Genomic DNA, 10,860 nt, shown 5'->3' on the forward strand with positions numbered 1-10,860 from the left:
AGGGCCTATTTCTTAAGTAAAGTGCCTGTGCTTTGACACAGCTTTAAAGGGCTTACAGGACTTCCTGATTCAGTTCCTGATCCTCAGCTTTATTTTGTTCAGAGAGTTTGCATGAGTTCATAGGAGACTATTTTTTTGTTTGTTTGTTTTTTATTCTAATTTGCTATGTATGACAGTAGAATGCATTGCAGTTCATATTACACATACAGAGCACAATTTTTCATATCTCTGGTTGTACACAAAGTAGAGTCTCACCATTTGTGTCTTCATATATGTACTCAGGGTGATGATGTTCATTTCTAAAGGAAATGAAATCAGTTTGTCATAGAGACCTCTGCCTCCTTTGCCATTGCAACATTATTCACATGGCCAAGATACAGAATCATCCTAATGTTCATCAACAGACAAATGGGTGAAGAAAATGTGGTCTATATACATGATGCAATACTATTAAGCCTTTCAAAAGAAGGGAATCCTGTCATTTGTGACAACATGGATGAACCTGGAGGACATTATGCAAAGTGAAATGAGCCAGACACCGAAAGACAACTCCCAGACAATGTAATTCCCTCTACATTTGGAATCTGAATGAAGTTGAACTCATAGAAGCAGAGAGCAAGATGGTGATCAGCAGGGCCAAGGCAGGGGTAAGGGTAGACTGGGAGATGTTGGTCCAAGTCAAAGGATATAAAATTTCAGTTAGGAAGAAGTTCAGAAGATCTATTTTCAATATAGTGACCATTGTTAGTAACAATGTATCATATACTTAAAAATTGCTGAGAAGGTAGATTTGAAAATGTCACCACAAAAATGATATTTGATATAAGAGATATTAATTATCCCAGCTAGACATTCCACAATGTATACCTGTATCAAAACATGTTGTACAACATAAATATACATAATTTTAATTTTTCCATTATAAGTAAATTTTAAAATGGTTGACCATAAATGTTTATGGACCCTCAATTCTTGTCCATTGGTTTTTCTGTCTATCCTAATGCTAGCACCAAGTACTCTTAATTACTGTAATTCTGTGGGGTTTTTTAATATTTATTTTTAGGTGTAGTTGGACACAATACCTTAATTTAATTTATTTATATTTTTACATGGTGCTGAGGATCGAAATGTGATTTCTACAACATTTTTCTTCTTTTTCAGATTGTTTTGGCTGTTTTGAGCTCCTTGTACTTTCATATGAATTTTAGAACTGGCTTGTCAATTTTTGGACAAAATCCAGCTGGAAATTTGAGATAGGCTGCACTGAATCTATAGATCACTTTGGAGAGTGTTACTATCTTAATACTATTAAGTCTTCCAATCCATGAACATAGGATGTCTATTCATTTAGTTAGTTCATCTTTGATGTCTTTCAACGACATTTTGCAGTTTTTCACTGTACTAGTCTTATGCTTCTTTATTAAATTATTTTTTTAAATTTTCTTTTTAAAAATATTTTTAAATTTTTCTTTTGGTTGTAGATAGACACAATACCTTCACTTTATTTATTTTTATGTGGTGTTGAGGATTAAACTCAGTGCCTCACATGTGCCAGGCAAGCACTTTACCACTGAGCTACAACCCCAGCCCTATTTTATTCTTTTTAATGCTACTGTAAAAGATATTTTTTTAAAATTTCAGTTTTGGATTCTTCCTTGCAACTGTATAAATATACAACTAAAATTTGCATTTGGTCTTATATTCTGCAACCTTGCTGAATTCATTTATTATCCCTAATAGATTTTTACGGATTCCTTTAGATTTTCTCTATATTAGTTCATGTCTATTTGCATGCAAATAGAACTAGTTTTATTTTTTACCTTTCTAATTTGAGTATCTTTTATTTCTTTTTCTTGCCTTATCACCCTGCCTAGAACCTCCAGTATTATGTTGAATCGAAGTGGCAAGAGCAGGCATGGCCTGTCTTGCTCCTGATACCAAAGGAAAAGTTCTCAGCTGATCACCATTACATATTTTGTGAGCTATGAGTCTTTCATAAATAGCCCTGATCAGCTCAAGGAAGTTCCCTTCAATTCCTAGTTTCTTGAGTGAGAGTGGTTTTTCCCATGAAGGGGTGTTGAATTTTGTCAAATACTTTTCTACATCTATTACAGTGACCATGTATGTTGTTTTTACACTTTGATCTATTAATAGGTGTTGGCATTAGATTCGTCATTTTAGGTCAGGAGCCATTTTATCTAGAGGTTCCAAAGTTTTGATTCTGAGGCAAAGCTGCTTAACTTCCTGTAAGAACGTGTGCCTGCTGTCAACCTCACCCCAGTTTAAACTCCTAAGCAGTTTAGGAGATTCTTCTCTTGGGCTATAAAGCTGCTCTGTGAGTTCCAACAGACTTCTGCTCCCCTCGTGTTACCGACAATAAATCTCTTGTGTGGGATTCCAGCGTGTGGCGTGGTCTTTGGACTTTGTGTGGACTCTGTGAGTGTCCCTTCAATATGCTGTGTTAAATTGATTGAGTTTTCTATGTTAAACCAATCCTGCACTCCTGGGGAAAACAATTCACTTGGTCATGAGGTATAAACTTTTTTATATGTTGCTGGATTAACTTTTCTAGCATTTGGTTGAGGATTTTTGCATCTATATTCATAAAGGATGTTTTCTTTTCTTGTGACATTTGTCTGATTTGGGGATCGTGGTAATGCCAGCCATATAGAATGAATTGGGAAGTGTTAGCATTTGGGGAAAGAGTTTATGAAATATTGGTCTTAATTCTTTTGTAAACATCTGGAAGAATCCACTAGTGAAGCCATCTGGGTGAGTTTTTGTTTGCTTGCCTGTTTGTTTGACGATAGGAAGTTTTAATAATCCAATATGTTTTCTCATTATAGTCTGTTCGGTTTCTCCATTTCTTTCCGAGTCAGTTTCAGTAGTTTTTGACTTTCCAGGAATTTTCCCATTTTAGGTTATCTTTTCTTTGTTTGTTTTTATTTTTTGTTTGTCTTTTCCTTCAGCTCTGGAGGCTGAACCCAGAGTTGCTTTGCACTAATTTACATTCCCAGCCCTTTGAGATAGGGTCTTGCTAAACTGCCTAGACTAGCCTCAAACTTGCAATTCTCCTGCCTCATCCTCCCAAGTAGCTGGGGTTACAGGCACGAACCACTGCACATGACTAGGTTATCTAACTTTTTGACATTGAATTATGTTTTTAAAAGTTCACTCTGGCTATTATATAAAGAACAAATTATAGCAGGGCAAAGTAGTCATGGAGAGAAGTGTCAAGCAGCTGTGGTTGATGCTTGAGTTCTCAATAAAAGGTTAGTATTTGTCTTCCAATTCATAGAGACCTAGACTCTTTGGTTTTAAAATTCAACAACTGTGTTTTACATTTCAGAGCAATCTTTCCTATTATAGTGTCTTCTCCTTTTCACAGATACAACCAATATATCTCTGTTCTCATATCACTAGTCTTTCTGCAGACATGGAAAATCATACTCTGTCTTACTGAAATGACTTCTTCAACCAAAGGTCCTTAATGGTTGAACAAGGTTATAGAAATACAGAGAGAAAGAAGTGGACAAAATCAGGACACATTTTGGAAGTGGAATCAACAGGTCTTGAGGATGGATAGTTGTGATGATAGAGAAAAGCAGGAAATAGGAAAATGCCTTTATTTTTGTCTTGAACTGCTAAATGTCTGCACTCTTAGTAAAAATGGAAAGAATATGGGGAGAAATTGGTTTGGCAAAGAGAATCAAGAGTAGTTGTTATTTTTTTTCCATGCTGTATTTGAGATGCTTATTAGATTTCAAAGTGAAACTGTCAAAGCAGAGATATACGAGTCTGAGTTCGGGAGAAAAAATAGGTCAGAGATATGAATTTCGGAGTGTTCAGCAGAGAGATGGTATTTAAAGCTATGGCTCTGGATAAGATCACCAGGAGAGACTGAGCAGATAGAGAAAGGGGGGAAAGACCCAGGCCCACGTACTAACGTGCTCTAATACTTTTAAATTAAGCAGAAGAGGAGCTGGGAAAAGAGGCTGAAATGAACTGACCATGAAGTCGAAGGAGGGCCAGGAGGATGCAATGTCAGAGTATCCCAGAGGAAAAAGAATCCCAGTAAGATAGAGGGTGGTCATCCATGTCATGTTCTATAGAAAGATTAGTGATCAGAGAACAGAGAAATATTAGTTGTGTCTGTGAAGAGGAGAAGCCACTAGAATAGTAAAGATTGCTTTGAAATGTAAAACACAACTGTTGAATTTTAAAACTCCATTGAGTCTGTGTCTCTATGAGTTGGAAGACAAATGCAAGACTTTCTCCTCTCCAAAATGTCAAAAGAGAAGAAAAGACAAAGGAAAAGTGACTTGTATGATGAATCTGGATATTAGTACCAAAAAGAAATAACAGAGAAGATGGAAAAAAGAGAGTCAAAGAAGAGGTAGAATAAAATATCCCCGGCCTGAACAAATACTGTAGTTCCCAGATCAAAAGGGCTTATAGACGGGCTGGGAATGTGGCTCAAGCGGTAGCGCGCTCGCCTGGCATGCGTGCGGCCCGGGTTCGATCCTCAACACCACATACAAACAAAGATGTTGTGTCCGCCGAAAACTTAAAAAATAAATAAATATTTAATAAAAAAAATGGGGCTTATAGAATACCATAAAATTAAATAAGTGAGGTGCGCTCTTTGATATAACCTGGTGACATTTTCAACTAGTCAGTCAATATAGATTTACTAAGCTCCAGGTACGGGCTACAAATGAATAAAAGGAAACTACTATAAGCTAATCAGAGCAGGAGAAAAATGTTAGGTTTGAATAAAAAAAAAATCAATTTACGTCACTCTCTGAAATAGTAAAGTCAAGGAGAAAATGATATAAATCCAATGGATTTGAAAGGAAAAGATTATAAGCCAAACATTTGTATTCAACCATGCTGCTACTCATGTACAAATGCAACTCTCAAACAACTTTTGGAGTAAAGCTAAAGATGCACTCTGAGAAAAAGTTACAAGTTTAAAGACTTTTTCTTTTGGAAGGTCACTGCATGTCATGGTTATTTCCTATGCTTTCTTGAACACTTTTGGGAGGCAGGACTTTGTCATTTGGAAGATTGTCATCTAGAGACCCTGGAGAGTCACTATCTCCATCAGAGCCTCTTCAGGGTTCAGCTGAAGGAGAGAAAAGAAACTCTTTTTTTTGAATCCCCTGGCTAGGCCCTAAGAGCTGACCCCAGCAACACCCAGGATGACACTGGGTGAGTGGAAAATCCAGATGCCCCTGTGACTGCAGATTAGTATCAGGCAGCAATTCTATCCCCATTGGTGGAGGCTGCTAGGGACATTATTTTGGCTGCTAACAGAATAAAGGATGTGTAATCTCAGCCACACACACTTAGCCATTAAACTTGAGGCACAGATCTTTGAAAATAAAAAAGTAAGAGAATCTACCTGAGAATAATGCTTATCACTTTATTGTTTAATATTGTTTTGAAGTGCCTAGATAATAGGACCAGCAAAAAAGAAACTTCAGAATTTAACTCTGGATGACAAATTAAACAAAAATGTTGTATATTCATCCAATATAAAACTCTGTAGCACACATCAGAGACGAGGTAATGACATGGCAGATTACAGACTACATGAAAGATGAAATAGATTGCTGATAACATGGGCAAGGTACTGGTGCATACACATCAAAATTTCCATTGGGGAATATTCTGTTGGTGGAGACAGGAGGTTGACCTGTTAAGTTGTTTTCTCATCCTCTGTTTATTGGGGTTTCAAAGGATTTCAAAATAAGTAGAAAAGGGTTTGGCCAGGAAGAGAAAAAGATCTGACCTAATTCCTACTCTGAGGATCAAAAGGATGCTATAGTGGGAAACCCTCAAGATTTCACAGAGTTGATTGACAGTAAAAGAGTTCCCTTAAGGAGACCAAGCCTTACCATTATAAGCCTTTTATAATTTCAGAGTCCTTCAGAAGGATCGAGTAATATGGGCAATGGTGGGGGGCGGGAATTGCATTAGGTTTTGGTCTGGTTTCACCACCCGTGGGGGAGGTCATTGTAGATTAGATCATTTCTAAAACCATTCAGACTAATTCCTGAGATCTCACAGGTGAAAACAACTCATGAAAGTTCACCTCCGCACCCAGGGTGGTTTGTGCAATCTTCCTGTCACATTGCAGGCCTCTGGTGTTAGACGGCATATCACCTTCCCCGGGCCCAGTATCCATGCCTGTCTCCTCATTTGCTCTGCTCCTGGACTATCTAGGATCTTCTTTGGCCCAGCTTCAGGGTTGACAGCAAAGTCATGCTCACAGGTTCCTGTGCTCTCCCAACGTGTTGAAACTCAAGCCCATTTGGCAGGAAATTTGGTCCTGTTGGTGCCAAAGATGGCAGTCTGCCCATTGCCCCATGTGTATCAGTTTGGACTACAGGTTGGAGCTTGCTTCCCTTCTACGTGGGGCTTGAGTCAGACCAGGCAGGGACCGTGGGTTCTCCTAGATTTCCAGGTGACCTGGGAGAGCTTCTGCCAAGGCCACCCCAGCACATCCAGAACATCCTTCTCAGACTCTGAGTGCTGAATGGAAGCCAGTAGTGGTCTAGCTCCTCGACACTGGCAGGAAGCCCCTTCACACTCCAGAAGAGCATTTTCTGAATTCTCGTGGATTGGGAAAATACTACTCTTGAAACCTTTCCTGAGGCAAGATTAGACTTAAATTCTGAAAGAGGGTAATAGAAGTCCTTCTATAGGTTCACAGAAAACACAGGGGGTGCCCCACTCAGCCTTTAGGGCCTGGCAGACAAGCTGGGTTCAAATGCTTAGCCACGTTTCTCATCTCTCTGGCAAGATTTTTTTTTCTTAAGTGCTTAGCATGGCAAAATTATGGTTTTAGAGCAATATATGGCTCTAGGGTATCAGGATCTCTGTCCATAGCATGGTGTCTGGTATACAGTAAGTGCTTAATTAATAAATATTTGTTTAATCCTTCCTCCTCACTGAGCCTTCCCAATCTTGTATGCTTAGTACACATACACACACATACACACACACACACACACACACACACACACACACACACACACATCTTTTCCAGCTGGACCTGGAAGCCCAGATCAAAGAGGAACTAGAAAATAGATTAAGGGACCAATCCACTCCTAGCCCACTCCCTGCCTTCCAAATGTAACTCTGCCCCCATTTCCCACCACCTTGCCAGGGAAGACCTGAAGCCCACTTCCTCCCTCATCCCAGATAATAGCAACTATATCAAAGGATTATGGAGCATTTTCTCTGTGGCATGCACGGGCTAAACACCTCCTTGCATTACCCCCCAGCCCAGGAGCCAGAGCAGGCCAGGCCTGAGCCACAAAGATGAAACCTTCTAGGAATCCTCTAGCCCCAAAGCCCAATCCCTTTAGGAACCGCCAGCCCCAAGGTCCTCAAGCATCATTTCCCAAGGTTGGACATTCCCAAGAGCTGCTTTTATATCCAATGTTCTTCCACATGGTGCCTTTTTAGATCTTCAGATTATCATTTTGATTTTTTTCTCCTGAACGAATAGAGCAATGATTTTTTTAAAGGGGTGGGGAGACATTTACCAGAGTCTTTTTAAATTTTCCTTTGTTCTGATCTATCATTTTTGCTTTCTGATTGGGTTTTACTGATTTTGACAAATTGGAGCCAAAGAATAGCTTTCTAGTCTTTTCATAAATATATAGACCTGCAACTCTGAAACTTGAAAGGAAAGGAAATTATCCATTTCAATAGACTTCAGTTGTTTTGCCCATCAGCACACTTTCCTCTTTCTCTCTCTCTCTCTCTTTCTCTTTGCATATTAACATAATTTCATAAGACGTCCCCAAGCAACGTTTCCATTGTAATTAATTGCTTTTCACTCAAAGTGACATATCGAAGATGTGAACTAGCACAAAGAAAGATATATTTAAGAAATTGAGAACTCAGTTAACTTTGCTACTGATTGCTGTGAAAATAAGTAGCTCTTCTTTAGAGAAAGAGGGCTGGCAAACATGAAAGAAGTGTGCCTCACTTAGAAAGACAGAGTACAAGAAACAGACCACAATGTTACCAGCCCTTGCCTCCGGGTGATGGAATAATGGCTAAATATCTCCTTGTTGCTAATGCTTTGCTGAGCTTTATATTTTAAAAAAAAAGTCAGCAGGAGTTATTTTTATAATGAAAAGGGGGAAATGTACACAGGGTGAAGGCTCTTAAGATTAAGACCCATATCTAACAAGTTATTTCCCATCTCTCACTTCCCATCTTTTCCTGGCAGAAACATCAGAGCCTAGGAGGGAGGAGGCTGTGTCACCAGGGCTTGCTCCAGTGTGCAGATGGAAATTTGGAAGTTGCACAACCTGCCCCCAGTCACAAAGTCATTGGCAAAATCGTGGTTGCACTATATGGCTGTAGGGTATCAGGATTTCTGTCCATAGAAGGATGCTCTGCTTCTGTTGCTCAATTCTAATAAATACTTAGAGATTGCTCTAAGCCATCCCAGAACCCAGCCTCCTAATGAAAGACAGGTCAAGGCAACCTCAAAAACAAAGCAAACAGAAGAGGTAAGGATAAGGAGAAATTTAGGCCATTGTGCTATGTTCAAGAGGGTACAAAATGGGACAGCCACTGTGGGGAACAGTATGATGAGTCCTTAAAAAATTATTTAAAATTACCACATGATCCTGCAATCTCTTTTCTGGATAGATTTCCAAGATCAAAAATCAGGGTTTCAGGAAATATTTGCAGCATTATTCACAATAGCCAAGAGACACAAATGTCCATTAACAGAAAACACAATGTGGTATAGACATACAATAGAGTATCATTCAGCCTTAGGAAGGAATGAAATTCTGATACTTGCTATAACATGGATGAACCTTGAGGACATTATACTAAATTAGTAAAAGCAGTCACAGAAAGGCAAATACAGCACGATTTCGCTGGTATGAGATACCCAAAATGGTCAAAGTCATAGACACAGAAAGTATGATGATCACCAGGGGCTAGAGAGGAGAAAGGGGAGAATCATCATTTAATGGATATAGAGTTTCAGTTTAGCAAGATGAAGCACTTCTGGAACTCTATTTTTGCAACAATGTGAATATACTTAATACTCCTGAACTGTATACTTAAGGATGATTAAAACTGTCTATTTGTGTCATGTGGTTTTTGCCACAATTTTTTAAAAAGGAGGGGCTGTGGATGTCGCTCACTGCTAGATAGTTTGCTTAGTGCTTGTGAGGCCCTGCATTCAATCAGCATTGCAAAAAAATAACAAATACATAAAAACTGTTGAAGGTGTGAGCATTGTTGTCTGCTGTGAGGGGTCATTACATCTATAACCTTGGAAGGGCTCTGATTGACAGGCAGTCCATGGTTGCCCTTCATGGAGGCAGAGGTCCACCAGACATGGAGGGACAGAGTCCAGGAAACAAGAAGCTCTAGAGCCAAGAGCCCAGCTGAGTTCCTGGAGGAAGGAGCTCTGCAGGCCTGTGCCCCTTGCAAAGGAGGGCTGCGGTCTGCTCAGGGAAGAGGAGGGCTGAGGGGGCAGGAGATGAGGAAACAGGTTCTGGTCAGACCCAAGGATTGATTTCCAAAGCAGACCCAAGAAGACAGCAGCCCCTTCCTGCTGCTGAGGGGCCTCATGACCTGGGTCTAAGTTCTGGGTCCCGCTGTCCCCCATAACCAATTCCAGTTTGCCCCCTTCACATATCATTTGACATTCTTTTTTTTTTTTTTTTAAAGAGAGAGTGATAGAGGGAGAGAGAGAGAGAGAGAGAATTTTTTAATATTTATTTTTTAGTTATTGGCGGACACAACATCGTTGTTGGTATGTGGTGCTGAGGATCGAACCCGGGCCGCACGCATGCCAGGCGAGCGCACTACGGCTTGAGCCACATCCCCAGCCCATCATTTGACATTCTTGATTCCAGGCTTTGTAGGGACCCAGTAAACTGTTGGCAGATCATTTAGTGTCATTAACAATCACCCTCCCCATTCCCCAGGCAGAGAGAAATGGAAAAAACCCATGTTTGTTCATGTGGCTGAAGGTCACAGTGTCTTCCACTTTTATGCTGGTTTCTTTGTTTTTGGTTTTTCTGATATCACATCTTTTTTATTCCAGGATGGGAAGGAATTCGTTCCCTTCATAGCTATAATAGATGGGTGGGGAATTACCAGCATAATGAAGAATCTGAAGACTGGAACGTGGGCTATGATGTGCACCCAGGGGATCCAGGTCCTCAGGATGGACCCAGAGCTCGCCACAGGCTAGAGGTGAAGCGCTCCAACACTAAGCTGCACCCCCAGGCCCTGTACCCACTCTCAGACATCTCTGGCTTCCACCCAGCCTGGGCCTTCAGAGGAGCCACAGTGAGCCAAGCTTCACCTACAGCAGAGGAACCTGGGTGATCTGCAACCAAGTCAGAGGCTGAGGAAATAAAAGGTAGGCCTCGGGGTCCTCCTCTCATCCATAAAACATGCCCCGTGAAGTCATTTCACGCCCCAGCCTCTGCCCACTGTTCCAGAAAGGTACACCTATTCATCTCTCTCAAAAATGTTTGTGGAAAGGAATTATCAGCAAGAGAAAACAAATTCCCGGGTGAGGTGCTAGCCTTTGTGGGATCTCTACTTCTATGGAAATCCCGACAATGGGGGCCGGTGTCTGGCTTGAAGGCCGAATGCCCGAGAGCACTGGGGGGAGACAGAAAAATCCCAGAGTGGGGAGACCCTGCCGCCTTGATGCCTGCCTGCATGAGGGCCCGGCTGACAGACAGGTGTTAAAATGAAGTTTCTGAGATTAAAAGGATGGGGGAGGGGAGATCTTTTTCTTGCCAATACACTCTGGCTTGCTCAGGCTCTCAGGCCAGAAAACATGGGACA

Source organism: Spermophilus citellus, assembly GCF_964194105.1.
Source record: "Spermophilus citellus genome assembly, chromosome: 2".
In the NCBI taxonomy this organism is placed as follows: Eukaryota; Metazoa; Chordata; class Mammalia; order Rodentia; family Sciuridae; genus Spermophilus; species Spermophilus citellus.